The following is a 13,434-nucleotide window of genomic DNA, read 5'->3' on the forward strand; positions in this document are numbered from 1 at the left end:
TGTCTTTTTAAACGTATCTCCGTTCATTAATTGTTTCTTCAATTCAATGTCCTGACCTAAACCGTGCGCAGTATGCTAATTTGTCAGCAAGATTACCCAAACATCAGCACAGACGTGTTCTGAAAGCAGTAAGTGCTTCTTGTTGGGGTAGTTCTGGTGATTCCAAACGACGCTTGTTCCTAGTTTTCGACGCAATGCCTTGACATCAGCCAAGCTAAATAGGCCAATGCATCACTAAGATTACTCGAACCTAAGCACTCACTCGTGTTCAGGAAGCAGTAAGTGCTTCTTGTTGGGGTAGTTTTGGTGATCCTCCAGACTAAGCCATTTCCTAGTTTTCAACACAATGCCATGACCTCAGTCAAGCTAAATAGGCCAATTTCTCACTAAGATTACTCGAACCTAAGCACTCACTCGTGTTTAGAAAGCAGTAAGTGCTTCTTGTTGGGGTAGTTCATGTGACCCTCAAGACAATGCTTGTTCCTGGTTTTCAACGCGATGCCCTAACATAACCCGAGCTAAGGAGGCCAATGTATCACTAAGATTACTCAAACCGAAGCACTCACTTGTGGTCAGAACGCAGTAAGTGCTTTTTGTTGGGGTAGTTCTGGTGATCCTCCAGACTATGCTTGTTCCTAGTTTTCGACACAATGCCTTGACTTCAGCCAAGCTAAATAGGCCAATGCATTACTAAGATTTCTCGAACTTAAACACTCACTCGTGTTCAGGAAGCAGTAAGTGCTTCTTGTTGGGGTAGTTCTGGTGAGTCTTGAGACTGTTTGTTCCTAGTTTTCAACGCAATGCCTTGACCTCAGCAGACCAAAATAGGCCAATGTATCACTAAGATTACTCGAACCTAAGCACTCACTCGTGTTTAGAAAGCAGTAAGTGCTTTTTGTTGGGGTAGTTCTGGTGATCCTCCAGTCTACGCATGTTCCTAGTTTTCAAGGCAATGCCATGACCTCAGCCAAGCTAAATAGGCCAATGCATTACCAAGATTACTCGAACCTATGCACTCACTCGTGCTCAGAAAACAGTACGTGCTTCTTGTTTGGATAGTTCTGGTGACTCTCAAGACAATGCTTGTTCCTGGTTTTCAACGCGATGCCCTAACATAACCCAAGCTAGAGGCCAATGTATCACTAAGATTACTCAAACCGAAGCACTCACTTGTGATCAGAACGCAGTAAGTGCTTTTTGTTGGGGTCGGTCTGGTGATTCCATGCTGCATTTGGCTCGTTTTATTTTTCTGACACATTTGAAATATGTTCAATTGATTAAATCAAATGGGAAGGTAATTTTTTTTCTTTTCAAATTGCGTCTTTAACGGTTGGTTTCGCTTGTGACGTTTTCAACAGACAGCTGTTCCCGCTGATCAGCATCTCATGAATGGACAACCAATGTAGCCTATTCATTACAATGGGGCGGGGGTTGCAATACATTCCTGTTGGCCAAATTACCCATTGACAAAGTATTCATGGGGGTAGGGTTGAGCTACAATTGCAAATCTCTATTTAAAGTTGTTGTCAATGCATTTGCGCAACTTCTGCACCGTAAGAAGAGGGAGGCTGTTTGGTAAGGTGAAAATAGTCCATTCACAGGTTAGCAAAGTTCACAAAACTAAACTCCAAGTCAGTTTCATTGACCCAACTTGAGCACTGGCTTGTATTTGACAATAGAAAGTGCTACTTGTTGGGGCACTCAGACAGACAACATCATCCTGAAATGTGAACATAGAGACGTTCTTACTGTTCCCGAGATAAGCAAAAAAAACAAACAGTCTTTTTAAACGTATCTCCGTTCATTAATTGTTTCTTCAATTCAATGTTGTGACCTAAACCGTGCGCAGTATGCTAATTTGTCAGCAAGATTACCCAAACATCAGCACAGACGTGTTCTGAAAGCAGTAAGTGCTTCTTGTTGGGGTAGTTCTGGTGAGTCCAAACGACGCTTGTTCCTAGTTTTCGACGCAATGCCTTGACATCAGCCAAGCTAAATAGGCCAATGCATCACTAAGGTTACTCAAATCTAAGCACTCACCTGTAGTCTGAAAACAGTAAGTGTTTCTTGTTGGGGTAGTTTTGGTGATCCTCCAGACTACGCCTTTTCCTAGTTTTCAACACAATGCCATGACCTCAGCCAAGCTAAATAGGCCAATTTCTCACTAAGATTACTCGAACCTAAGCACTCACTCGTGTTTAGAAAGCAGTAAGTGCTTTTTGTTGGGGTAGTTCTGGTGATCCTCCAGACTATGCTTGTTCCTAGTTTTCAACGCAATGCCTTGACCTCAGCCAAGCTAAATAGGCCAATTCATCACTAAGATTACTCAAACCTAAGCACTCACTCGTGTTCAGGAAGCAGTAAGCTTCTTGTTGCTGTAGTTCTGGTGATCCTCCAGACTACGCGTGTTCCTAGTTTTCGACGCACTGCCTTGACTTCAGCCAAGCTAAATAGGCCAATGTTTACTAAGATTACTCAAACCTAAGCACTCACTTGTGTTCAGAACGCAGTAAGTGCTTTTTGTTGGGGTAGTTCTGGTGATCCTCCAGACTATGCTTGTTCCTAGTTTTCGACACAATGCCTTGACATCAGCCAAGCTAAATAGGCCAATTTCTCACTAAGATTACTCGAACCTAAGCACTCACTCGTGTTTAGAAAGCAGTAAGTGCTTCTTGTTGGGGTAGTTCATGTGACCCTCAAGACAATGCTTGTTCCTGGTTTTCAACGCGATGCCCTAACATAACCCGAGCTAAGGAGGCCAATGTATCACTAAGATTACTCAAACCGAAGCACTCACTTGTGGTCAGAACGCAGTAAGTGCTTTTTGTTGGGGTAGTTCTGGTGATCCTCCAGACTATGCTTGTTCCTAGTTTTCGACACAATGCCTTGACTTCAGCCAAGCTAAATAGGCCAATGCATTACTAAGATTTCTCGAACTTAAACACTCACTCGTGTTCAGGAAGCAGTAAGTGCTTCTTGTTGGGGTAGTTCTGGTGAGTCTTGAGACTGTTTGTTCCTAGTTTTCAACGCAATGCCTTGACCTCAGCAGACCAAAATAGGCCAATGTATCACTAAGATTACTCGAACCTAAGCACTCACTCGTGTTTAGAAAGCAGTAAGTGCTTTTTGTTGGGGTAGTTCTGGTGATCCTCCAGTCTACGCATGTTCCTAGTTTTCAAGGCAATGCCATGACCTCAGCCAAGCTAAATAGGCCAATGCATTACCAAGATTACTCGAACCTATGCACTCACTCGTGCTCAGAAAACAGTACGTGCTTCTTGTTTGGATAGTTCTGGTGACTCTCAAGACAATGCTTGTTCCTGGTTTTCAACGCGATGCCCTAACATAACCCAAGCTAGAGGCCAATGTATCACTAAGATTACTCAAACCGAAGCACTCACTTGTGATCAGAACGCAGTAAGTGCTTTTTGTTGGGGTCGGTCTGGTGATTCCATGCTGCATTTGGCTCGTTTTATTTTTCTGACACATTTGAAATATGTTCAATTGATTAAATCAAATGGGAAGGTAATTTTTTTTCTTTTCAAATTGCGTCTTTAACGGTTGGTTTCGCTTGTGACGTTTTCAACAGACAGCTGTTCCCGCTGATCAGCATCTCATGAATGGACAACCAATGTAGCCTATTCATTACAATGGGGCGGGGGTTGCAATACATTCCTGTTGGCCAAATTACCCATTGACAAAGTATTCATGAGGGTAGGGTTGAGCTATAATTGCAAATCTCTATTTAAAGTTGTTGTCAATGCATTTGCGCAACTTCTGCACCGTAAGAAGAGGGAGGCTGTTTGGTAAGGTGAAAATAGTCCATTCACAGGTTAGCAAAGTTCACAAAACTAAACTCCAAGTCAGTTTCATTGACCCAACTTGAGCACTGGCTTGTATTTGACAATAGAAAGTGCTACTTGTTGGGGCACTCAGACAGACAACATCATCCTGAAATGTGAACATAGAGACGTTCTTACTGTTCCCGAGATAAGCAAAAAAAACAAACAGTCTTTTTAAACGTATCTCCGTTCATTAATTGTTTCTTCAATTCAATGTTGTGACCTAAACCGTGCGCAGTATGCTAATTTGTCAGCAAGATTACCCAAACATCAGCACAGACGTGTTCTGAAAGCAGTAAGTGCTTCTTGTTGGGGTAGTTCTGGTGAGTCCAAACGACGCTTGTTCCTAGTTTTCGACGCAATGCCTTGACATCAGCCAAGCTAAATAGGCCAATGCATCACTAAGGTTACTCAAATCTAAGCACTCACCTGTAGTCTGAAAACAGTAAGTGTTTCTTGTTGGGGTAGTTTTGGTGATCCTCCAGACTACGCCTTTTCCTAGTTTTCAACACAATGCCATGACCTCAGCCAAGCTAAATAGGCCAATTTCTCACTAAGATTACTCGAACCTAAGCACTCACTCGTGTTTAGAAAGCAGTAAGTGCTTTTTGTTGGGGTAGTTCTGGTGATCCTCCAGACTATGCTTGTTCCTAGTTTTCAACGCAATGCCTTGACCTCAGCCAAGCTAAATAGGCCAATTCATCACTAAGATTACTCAAACCTAAGCACTCACTCGTGTTCAGGAAGCAGTAAGCTTCTTGTTGCTGTAGTTCTGGTGATCCTCCAGACTACGCGTGTTCCTAGTTTTCGACGCACTGCCTTGACTTCAGCCAAGCTAAATAGGCCAATGTTTACTAAGATTACTCAAACCTAAGCACTCACTTGTGTTCAGAACGCAGTAAGTGCTTTTTGTTGGGGTAGTTCTGGTGATCCTCCAGACTATGCTTGTTCCTAGTTTTCGACACAATGCCTTGACTTCAGCCAAGCTAAATAGGCCAATCCATCACTAAGATTACTCGAACTTAAGCACTCACTCGTGTTCAGGAAGCAGTAAGTGCTTCTTGTTGGGGTAGTTCTGGTGAGTCTTGAGACTATGCTTGTTCCTGGTTTTCAACGCGATACCCTAACATAACCCAAGGTAAAGAGGCCAATGTATCACTAAGATTACTCAAACCGAAGCACTCACTTGTGTTCAGAACGCAGTAAGTGCTTTTTGTTGGGGTAGTTCTGGTGATCCTCCAGACTATGTTTGTTCCTAGTTTTCGACACAATGCCTTGACTTCAGCCAAGCTAAATAGGCCAATCCATCACTAAGATTACTCGAACCAAAGCACTCACTCGTGTTCTGGAAGCAGTAAGTGCTTCTTGTTGGGGTAGTTCTGGTGACTCTCGAGACTATGCTTGTTCCTGGTTTTCAACGCGATACCCTAATATAACTCAAGGTAAAGAGGCCAATGTATCACTAAGATTACTCAAACCGAAGCACTCACTTGTGTTCAGAACGCAGTAAGTGCTTTTTGTTGGGGTCATTCTGGTGATTCCATGCTGCATTTGGCTCATTTTATTTTGCTGACACATTTGAAATATGTTCAATTGATTCCCTTAAATGGGAATGTAACTGCTTTTCTTTTCGAATTGCGTCTTTTACGGTTGGTTTCGCTTGTGACGTTTTCAGCAGACAGCTGTTCCCGCTGATCAGCATCTCATGAATTGACAACCAATGTAGCATATTCATTACAAGGGGGCGGGCGTTGCAATACATTCCTGTTGGCCAAATTATACAAAGTATTCATGGGGGTGGAGTTGAGCTTCAATTGCAAATCTCTATTTAAAGTTGTTGTCAATGCATTTGCGCAACTTCTGCACCGTAAGAAGAGGGAGGCTGTTTGGTAAGGTGAAAATAGTCCATTCACAGGTTAGCAAAATTCACAAAACTAAACTCCAAGTCAGTTTCATTGACCCAACTTGAGCACTGGCTTGTATTTGACAATAGAAAGTGCTACTTATTGGGGCAGTCAGACAGACAACATCAACTTGAAATGTGAACATAGAGACGTTCTTACTGTTCCCGAGATAAGCTAAAACAACAAACTGTCTTTTTAAACGTATCTCCGTTCATTAATTGTTTCTTCAATTCAATGTCCTGACCTAAACCGTGCGCAGTATGCTAATTTGTCAGCAAGATTACCTAAACATCAGCACAGACGTGTTCTGAAAGCAGTAAGTGCTTCTTGTTGGGGTAGTTCTGGTGATTCCAAACGACGCTTGTTCCTAGTTTTCGACGCAATGCCTTGACATCAGCCAAGCTAAATAGGCCAATTTCTCACTAAGATTACTCGAACCTAAGCACTCACTCGTGTTTAGAAAGCAGTAAGTGCTTCTTGTTGGGGTAGTTCATGTGACCCTCAAGACAATGCTTGTTCCTGGTTTTCAACGCGATGCCCTAACATAACCCGAGCTAAGGAGGCCAATGTATCACTAAGATTACTCAAACCGAAGCACTCACTTGTGGTCAGAACGCAGTAAGTGCTTTTTGTTGGGGTAGTTCTGGTGATCCTCCAGACTATGCTTGTTCCTAGTTTTCGACACAATGCCTTGACTTCAGCCAAGCTAAATAGGCCAATGCATTACTAAGATTTCTCGAACTTAAACACTCACTCGTGTTCAGGAAGCAGTAAGTGCTTCTTGTTGGGGTAGTTCTGGTGAGTCTTGAGACTGTTTGTTCCTAGTTTTCAACGCAATGCCTTGACCTCAGCAGACCAAAATAGGCCAATGTATCACTAAGATTACTCGAACCTAAGCACTCACTCGTGTTTAGAAAGCAGTAAGTGCTTTTTGTTGGGGTAGTTCTGGTGATCCTCCAGTCTACGCATGTTCCTAGTTTTCAAGGCAATGCCATGACCTCAGCCAAGCTAAATAGGCCAATGCATTACCAAGATTACTCGAACCTATGCACTCACTCGTGCTCAGAAAACAGTACGTGCTTCTTGTTTGGATAGTTCTGGTGACTCTCAAGACAATGCTTGTTCCTGGTTTTCAACGCGATGCCCTAACATAACCCAAGCTAGAGGCCAATGTATCACTAAGATTACTCAAACCGAAGCACTCACTTGTGATCAGAACGCAGTAAGTGCTTTTTGTTGGGGTCGGTCTGGTGATTCCATGCTGCATTTGGCTCGTTTTATTTTTCTGACACATTTGAAATATGTTCAATTGATTAAATCAAATGGGAAGGTAATTTTTTTTCTTTTCAAATTGCGTCTTTAACGGTTGGTTTCGCTTGTGACGTTTTCAACAGACAGCTGTTCCCGCTGATCAGCATCTCATGAATGGACAACCAATGTAGCCTATTCATTACAATGGGGCGGGGGTTGCAATACATTCCTGTTGGCCAAATTACCCATTGACAAAGTATTCATGAGGGTAGGGTTGAGCTATAATTGCAAATCTCTATTTAAAGTTGTTGTCAATGCATTTGCGCAACTTCTGCACCGTAAGAAGAGGGAGGCTGTTTGGTAAGGTGAAAATAGTCCATTCACAGGTTAGCAAAGTTCACAAAACTAAACTCCAAGTCAGTTTCATTGACCCAACTTGAGCACTGGCTTGTATTTGACAATAGAAAGTGCTACTTGTTGGGGCACTCAGACAGACAACATCATCCTGAAATGTGAACATAGAGACGTTCTTACTGTTCCCGAGATAAGCAAAAAAAACAAACAGTCTTTTTAAACGTATCTCCGTTCATTAATTGTTTCTTCAATTCAATGTCGTGACCTAAACCGTGCGCAGTATGCTAATTTGTCAGCAAGATTACCCAAACATCAGCACAGACGTGTTCTGAAAGCAGTAAGTGCTTCTTGTTGGGGTAGTTCTGGTGATTCCAAACGACGCTTGTTCCTAGTTTTCGACGCAATGCCTTGACATCAGCCAAGCTAAATAGGCCAATGCATCACTAAGGTTACTCAAATATAAGCACTCACCTGTAGTCTGAAAACAGTAAGTGTTTCTTGTTGGGGTAGTTTTGGTGATCCTCCAGACTACGCCTTTTCCTAGTTTTCAACACAATGCCATGACCTCAGCCAAGCTAAATAGGCCAATTTCTCACTAAGATTACTCGAACCTAAGCACTCACTCGTGTTTAGAAAGCAGTAAGTGCTTTTTGTTGGGGTAGTTCTGGTGATCCTCCAGACTATGCTTGTTCCTAGTTTTCAACGCAATGCCTTGACCTCAGCCAAGCTAAATAGGCCAATTCATCACTAAGATTACTCAAACCTAAGCACTCACTCGTGTTCAGGAAGCAGTAAGCTTCTTGTTGCTGTAGTTCTGGTGATCCTCCAGGCTACGCGTGTTCCTAGTTTTCGACGCACTGCCTTGACTTCAGCCAAGCTAAATAGGCCAATGTTTACTAAGATTACTCAAACCTAAGCACTCACTTGTGTTCAGAACGCAGTAAGTGCTTTTTGTTGGGGTAGTTCTGGTGATCCTCCAGACTATGCTTGTTCCTAGTTTTCGACACAATGCCTTGACTTCAGCCAAGCTAAATAGGCCAATCCATCACTAAGATTACTCGAACTTAAGCACTCACTCGTGTTCAGGAAGCAGTAAGTGCTTCTTGTTGGGGTAGTTCTGGTGAGTCTTGAGACTATGCTTGTTCCTGGTTTTCAACGCGATACCCTAACATAACCCAAGGTAAAGAGGCCAATGTATCACTAAGATTACTCAAACCGAAGCACTCACTTGTGTTCAGAACGCAGTAAGTGCTTTTTGTTGGGGTAGTTCTGGTGATCCTCCAGACTATGTTTGTTCCTAGTTTTCGACACAATGCCTTGACTTCAGCCAAGCTAAATAGGCCAATCCATCACTAAGATTACTCGAACCAAAGCACTCACTCGTGTTCTGGAAGCAGTAAGTGCTTCTTGTTGGGGTAGTTCTGGTGACTCTCGAGACTATGCTTGTTCCTGGTTTTCAACGCGATACCCTAATATAACTCAAGGTAAAGAGGCCAATGTATCACTAAGATTACTCAAACCGAAGCACTCACTTGTGTTCAGAACGCAGTAAGTGCTTTTTGTTGGGGTCATTCTGGTGATTCCATGCTGCATTTGGCTCATTTTATTTTGCTGACACATTTGAAATATGTTCAATTGATTCCCTTAAATGGGAATGTAACTGCTTTTCTTTTCGAATTGCGTCTTTTACGGTTGGTTTCGCTTGTGACGTTTTCAGCAGACAGCTGTTCCCGCTGATCAGCATCTCATGAATTGACAACCAATGTAGCATATTCATTACAAGGGGGCGGGCGTTGCAATACATTCCTGTTGGCCAAATTATACAAAGTATTCATGGGGGTGGAGTTGAGCTTCAATTGCAAATCTCTATTTAAAGTTGTTGTCAATGCATTTGCGCAACTTCTGCACCGTAAGAAGAGGGAGGCTGTTTGGTAAGGTGAAAATAGTCCATTCACAGGTTAGCAAAATTCACAAAACTAAACTCCAAGTCAGTTTCATTGACCCAACTTGAGCACTGGCTTGTATTTGACAATAGAAAGTGCTACTTGTTGGGGCAGTCAGACAGACAACATCAACTTGAAATGTGAACATAGAGACGTTCTTACTGTTCCCGAGATAAGCTAAAACAACAAACTGTCTTTTTAAACGTATCTCCGTTCATTAATTGTTTCTTCAATTCAATGTCCTGACCTAAACCGTGCGCAGTATGCTAATTTGTCAGCAAGATTACCCAAACATCAGCACAGACGTGTTCTGAAAGCAGTAAGTGCTTCTTGTTGGGGTAGTTCTGGTGATTCCAAACGACGCTTGTTCCTAGTTTTCGACGCAATGCCTTGACATCAGCCAAGCTAAATAGGCCAATTTCTCACTAAGATTACTCGAACCTAAGCACTCACTCGTGTTTAGAAAGCAGTAAGTGCTTCTTGTTGGGGTAGTTCATGTGACCCTCAAGACAATGCTTGTTCCTGGTTTTCAACGCGATGCCCTAACATAACCCGAGCTAAGGAGGCCAATGTATCACTAAGATTACTCAAACCGAAGCACTCACTTGTGTTCAGAACGCAGTAAGTGCTTTTTGTTGGGGTAGTTCTGGTGATCCTCCAGACTATGCTTGTTCCTAGTTTTCGACACAATGCCTTGACTTCAGCCAAGCTAAATAGGCCAATGCATTACTAAGATTTCTCGAACTTAAACACTCACTCGTGTTCAGGAAGCAGTAAGTGCTTCTTGTTGGGGTAGTTCTGGTGAGTCTTGAGACTGTTTGTTCCTAGTTTTCAACGCAATGCCTTGACCTCAGCAGACCAAAATAGGCCAATGTATCACTAAGATTACTCGAACCTAAGCACTCACTCGTGTTTAGAAAGCAGTAAGTGCTTTTTGTTGGGGTAGTTCTGGTGATCCTCCAGTCTACGCATGTTCCTAGTTTTCAAGGCAATGCCATGACCTCAGCCAAGCTAAATAGGCCAATGCATTACCAAGATTACTCGAACCTATGCACTCACTCGTGTTCAGAAAACAGTACGTGCTTCTTGTTTGGATAGTTCTGGTGACTCTCAAGACAATGCTTGTTCCTGGTTTTCAACGCGATGCCCTAACATAACCCAAGCTAGAGGCCAATGTATCACTAAGATTACTCAAACCGAAGCACTCACTTGTGATCAGAACGCAGTAAGTGCTTTTTGTTGGGGTCGGTCTGGTGATTCCATGCTGCATTTGGCTCGTTTTATTTTGCTGACACATTTGAAATATGTTCAATTGATTAAATCAAATGGGAAGGTAATTTTTTTTCTTTTCAAATTGCGTCTTTAACGGTTGGTTTCGCTTGTGACGTTTTCAACAGACAGCTGTTCCCGCTGATCAGCATCTCATGAATTGACAACCAATGTAGCCTATTCATTACAATGGGGCGGGGGTTGCAATACATTCCTGTTGGCCAAATTACCCATTGACAAAGTATTCATGGGTATGGAGTTGAGCTACAATTGCAAATCTCTATTTAAAGTTGTTGTCAATGCATTTGCGCAACTTCTGCACCGTAAGAAGAGGGAGGCTGTTTGGTAAGGTGAAAATAGTCCATTCACAGGTTAGCAAAGTTCACAAAACTAAACTCCAAGTCAGTTTCATTGACCCAACTTGAGCACTGGCTTGTATTTGACAATAGAAAGTGCTACTTATTGGGGCAGTCAGACAGACAACATCAACTTGAAAGGTGAACATAGACGTTCTTACTGTTCCCGAGATAAGCTAAAACAACAAACTGTCTTTTTAAACGTATCTCCGTTCATTAATTGTTTCTTCAATTCAATGTCCTGACCTCAACCGTGCGCAGTATGCTAATTTGTCAGCAAGATTACCCAAACATCAGCACAGACGTGTTCTGAAAGCAGTAAGTGCTTCTTGTTGGGGTAGTTCTGGTGATTCCAAACGACGCTTGTTCCTAGTTTTCGACGCAATGCCTTGACATCAGCCAAGCTAAATAGGCCAATGCATCACTAAGATTACTCGAACCTAAGCACTCACTCGTGTTCAGGAAGCAGTAAGTGCTTCTTGTTGGGGTAGTTTTGGTGATCCTCCAGACTAAGCCATTTCCTAGTTTTCAACACAATGCCATGACCTCAGCCAAGCTAAATAGGCCAATTTCTCACTAAGATAACTCGAACCTAAGCACTCACTCGTGTTTAGAAAGCAGTAAGTGCTTCTTGTTGGGGTAGTTCATGTGACCCTCAAGACAATGCTTGTTCCTGGTTTTCAACGCGATGCCCTAACATAACCCGAGCTAAGGAGGCCAATGTATCACTAAGATTACTCAAACCGAAGCACTCACTTGTGGTCAGAACGCAGTAAGTGCTTTTTGTTGGGGTAGTTCTGGTGATCCTCCAGACTATGCTTGTTCCTAGTTTTCGACACAATGCCTTGACTTCAGCCAAGCTAAATAGGCCAATGCATTACTAAGATTTCTCGAACTTAAACACTCACTCGTGTTCAGGAAGCAGTAAGTGCTTCTTGTTGGGGTAGTTCTGGTGAGTCTTGAGACTGTTTGTTCCTAGTTTTCAACGCAATGCCTTGACCTCAGCAGACCAAAATAGGCCAATGTATCACTAAGATTACTCGAACCTAAGCACTCACTCGTGTTTAGAAAGCAGTAAGTGCTTTTTGTTGGGGTAGTTCTGGTGATCCTCCAGTCTACGCATGTTCCTAGTTTTCAAGGCAATGCCATGACCTCAGCCAAGCTAAATAGGCCAATGCATTACCAAGATTACTCGAACCTATGCACTCACTCGTGTTCAGAAAACAGTACGTGCTTCTTGTTTGGATAGTTCTGGTGACTCTCAAGACAATGCTTGTTCCTGGTTTTCAACGCGATGCCCTAACATAACCCAAGCTAGAGGCCAATGTATCACTAAGATTACTCAAACCAAAGCACTCACTTGTGATCAGAACGCAGTAAGTGCTTTTTGTTGGGGTCGTTCTTGTGATTCCATGCTGCATTTGGCTCGTTTTATTTTGCTGACACATTTGAAATATGTTCAATTGATTAAATCAAATGGGAAGGTAATTTTTTTTCTTTTCAAATTGCGTCTTTAACGGTTGGTTTCGCTTGTGACGTTTTCAACAGACAGCTGTTCCCGCTGATCAGCATCTCATGAATTGACAACCAATGTAGCCTATTCATTACAATGGGGCGGGGGTTGCAATACATTCCTGTTGGCCAAATTACCCATTGACAAAGTATTCATGGGGGTGGAGTTGAGCTACAATTGCAAATCTCTATTTAAAGTTGTTGTCAATGCATTTGCGCAACTTTTTCACCCTAAGAAGAGCGAGACCGTTTGGTAAGGTGAAAATAATCCATTCACAGGTTAGCAAAGTTCACAAAACTCTAGTCCAAGTCAGTTTCATTGACCCAACTTGAGCACTGGCTTGTATTTAACAGTAGAAAGTGCTACTTGTTGGGGCAGTCAGACAGACAACATCAACCTGAAATGTGAACAGAGACGTTCTTGCTGTTCCCTACATAAGCTAAAACAACAAACTGTCTTTTTAAACGTATCTCCGTTCATCAATTTTTTCTTCAATTCAATGTCCTGACCTAAACCGTCCGCAGTATGCTAATTTGTCAGCAAGATTACCCAAACATCAGCACAGACGTAATCTGAAAGCAGTAAGTGCTTCCTGTTGGGGTAGTTCTGGTGATTCCAAACGACGCTTGTTCCTAGTTTTCGACGCAATGCCTTGACATCAGCCAAGCTAAATAGGCCAATGCATCACTAAGATTACTCAAATCTAAGCACTCACCTGTAGTCTGAAAACAGTAAGTGCTTCTTGTTGGGGTAGTTTTGGTGATCCTCCAGACTACGCCTTTTCCTAGTTTTCAACACAATGCCATGACCTCAGCGAAGCTATATAGGCCAATTTCTCACTAAGATTACTCGAACCTAAGCACTCACTCAGTAAGAAAGCAGTAAGTGCTTTTTGTTGGGGTAGTTCTGGTGATCCTCCAGACTATGCTTGTTCCTAGTTTTCAACGCAATGCCTTGACCTCAGCCAAGCTAAATAGGCCAATGTTTACTAAGATTACTCAA

The sequence above is a fragment of the Hippocampus zosterae genome, chromosome 7 (assembly GCF_025434085.1).
Source record: "Hippocampus zosterae strain Florida chromosome 7, ASM2543408v3, whole genome shotgun sequence".
Classification (NCBI taxonomy): Eukaryota; Metazoa; Chordata; class Actinopteri; order Syngnathiformes; family Syngnathidae; genus Hippocampus; species Hippocampus zosterae.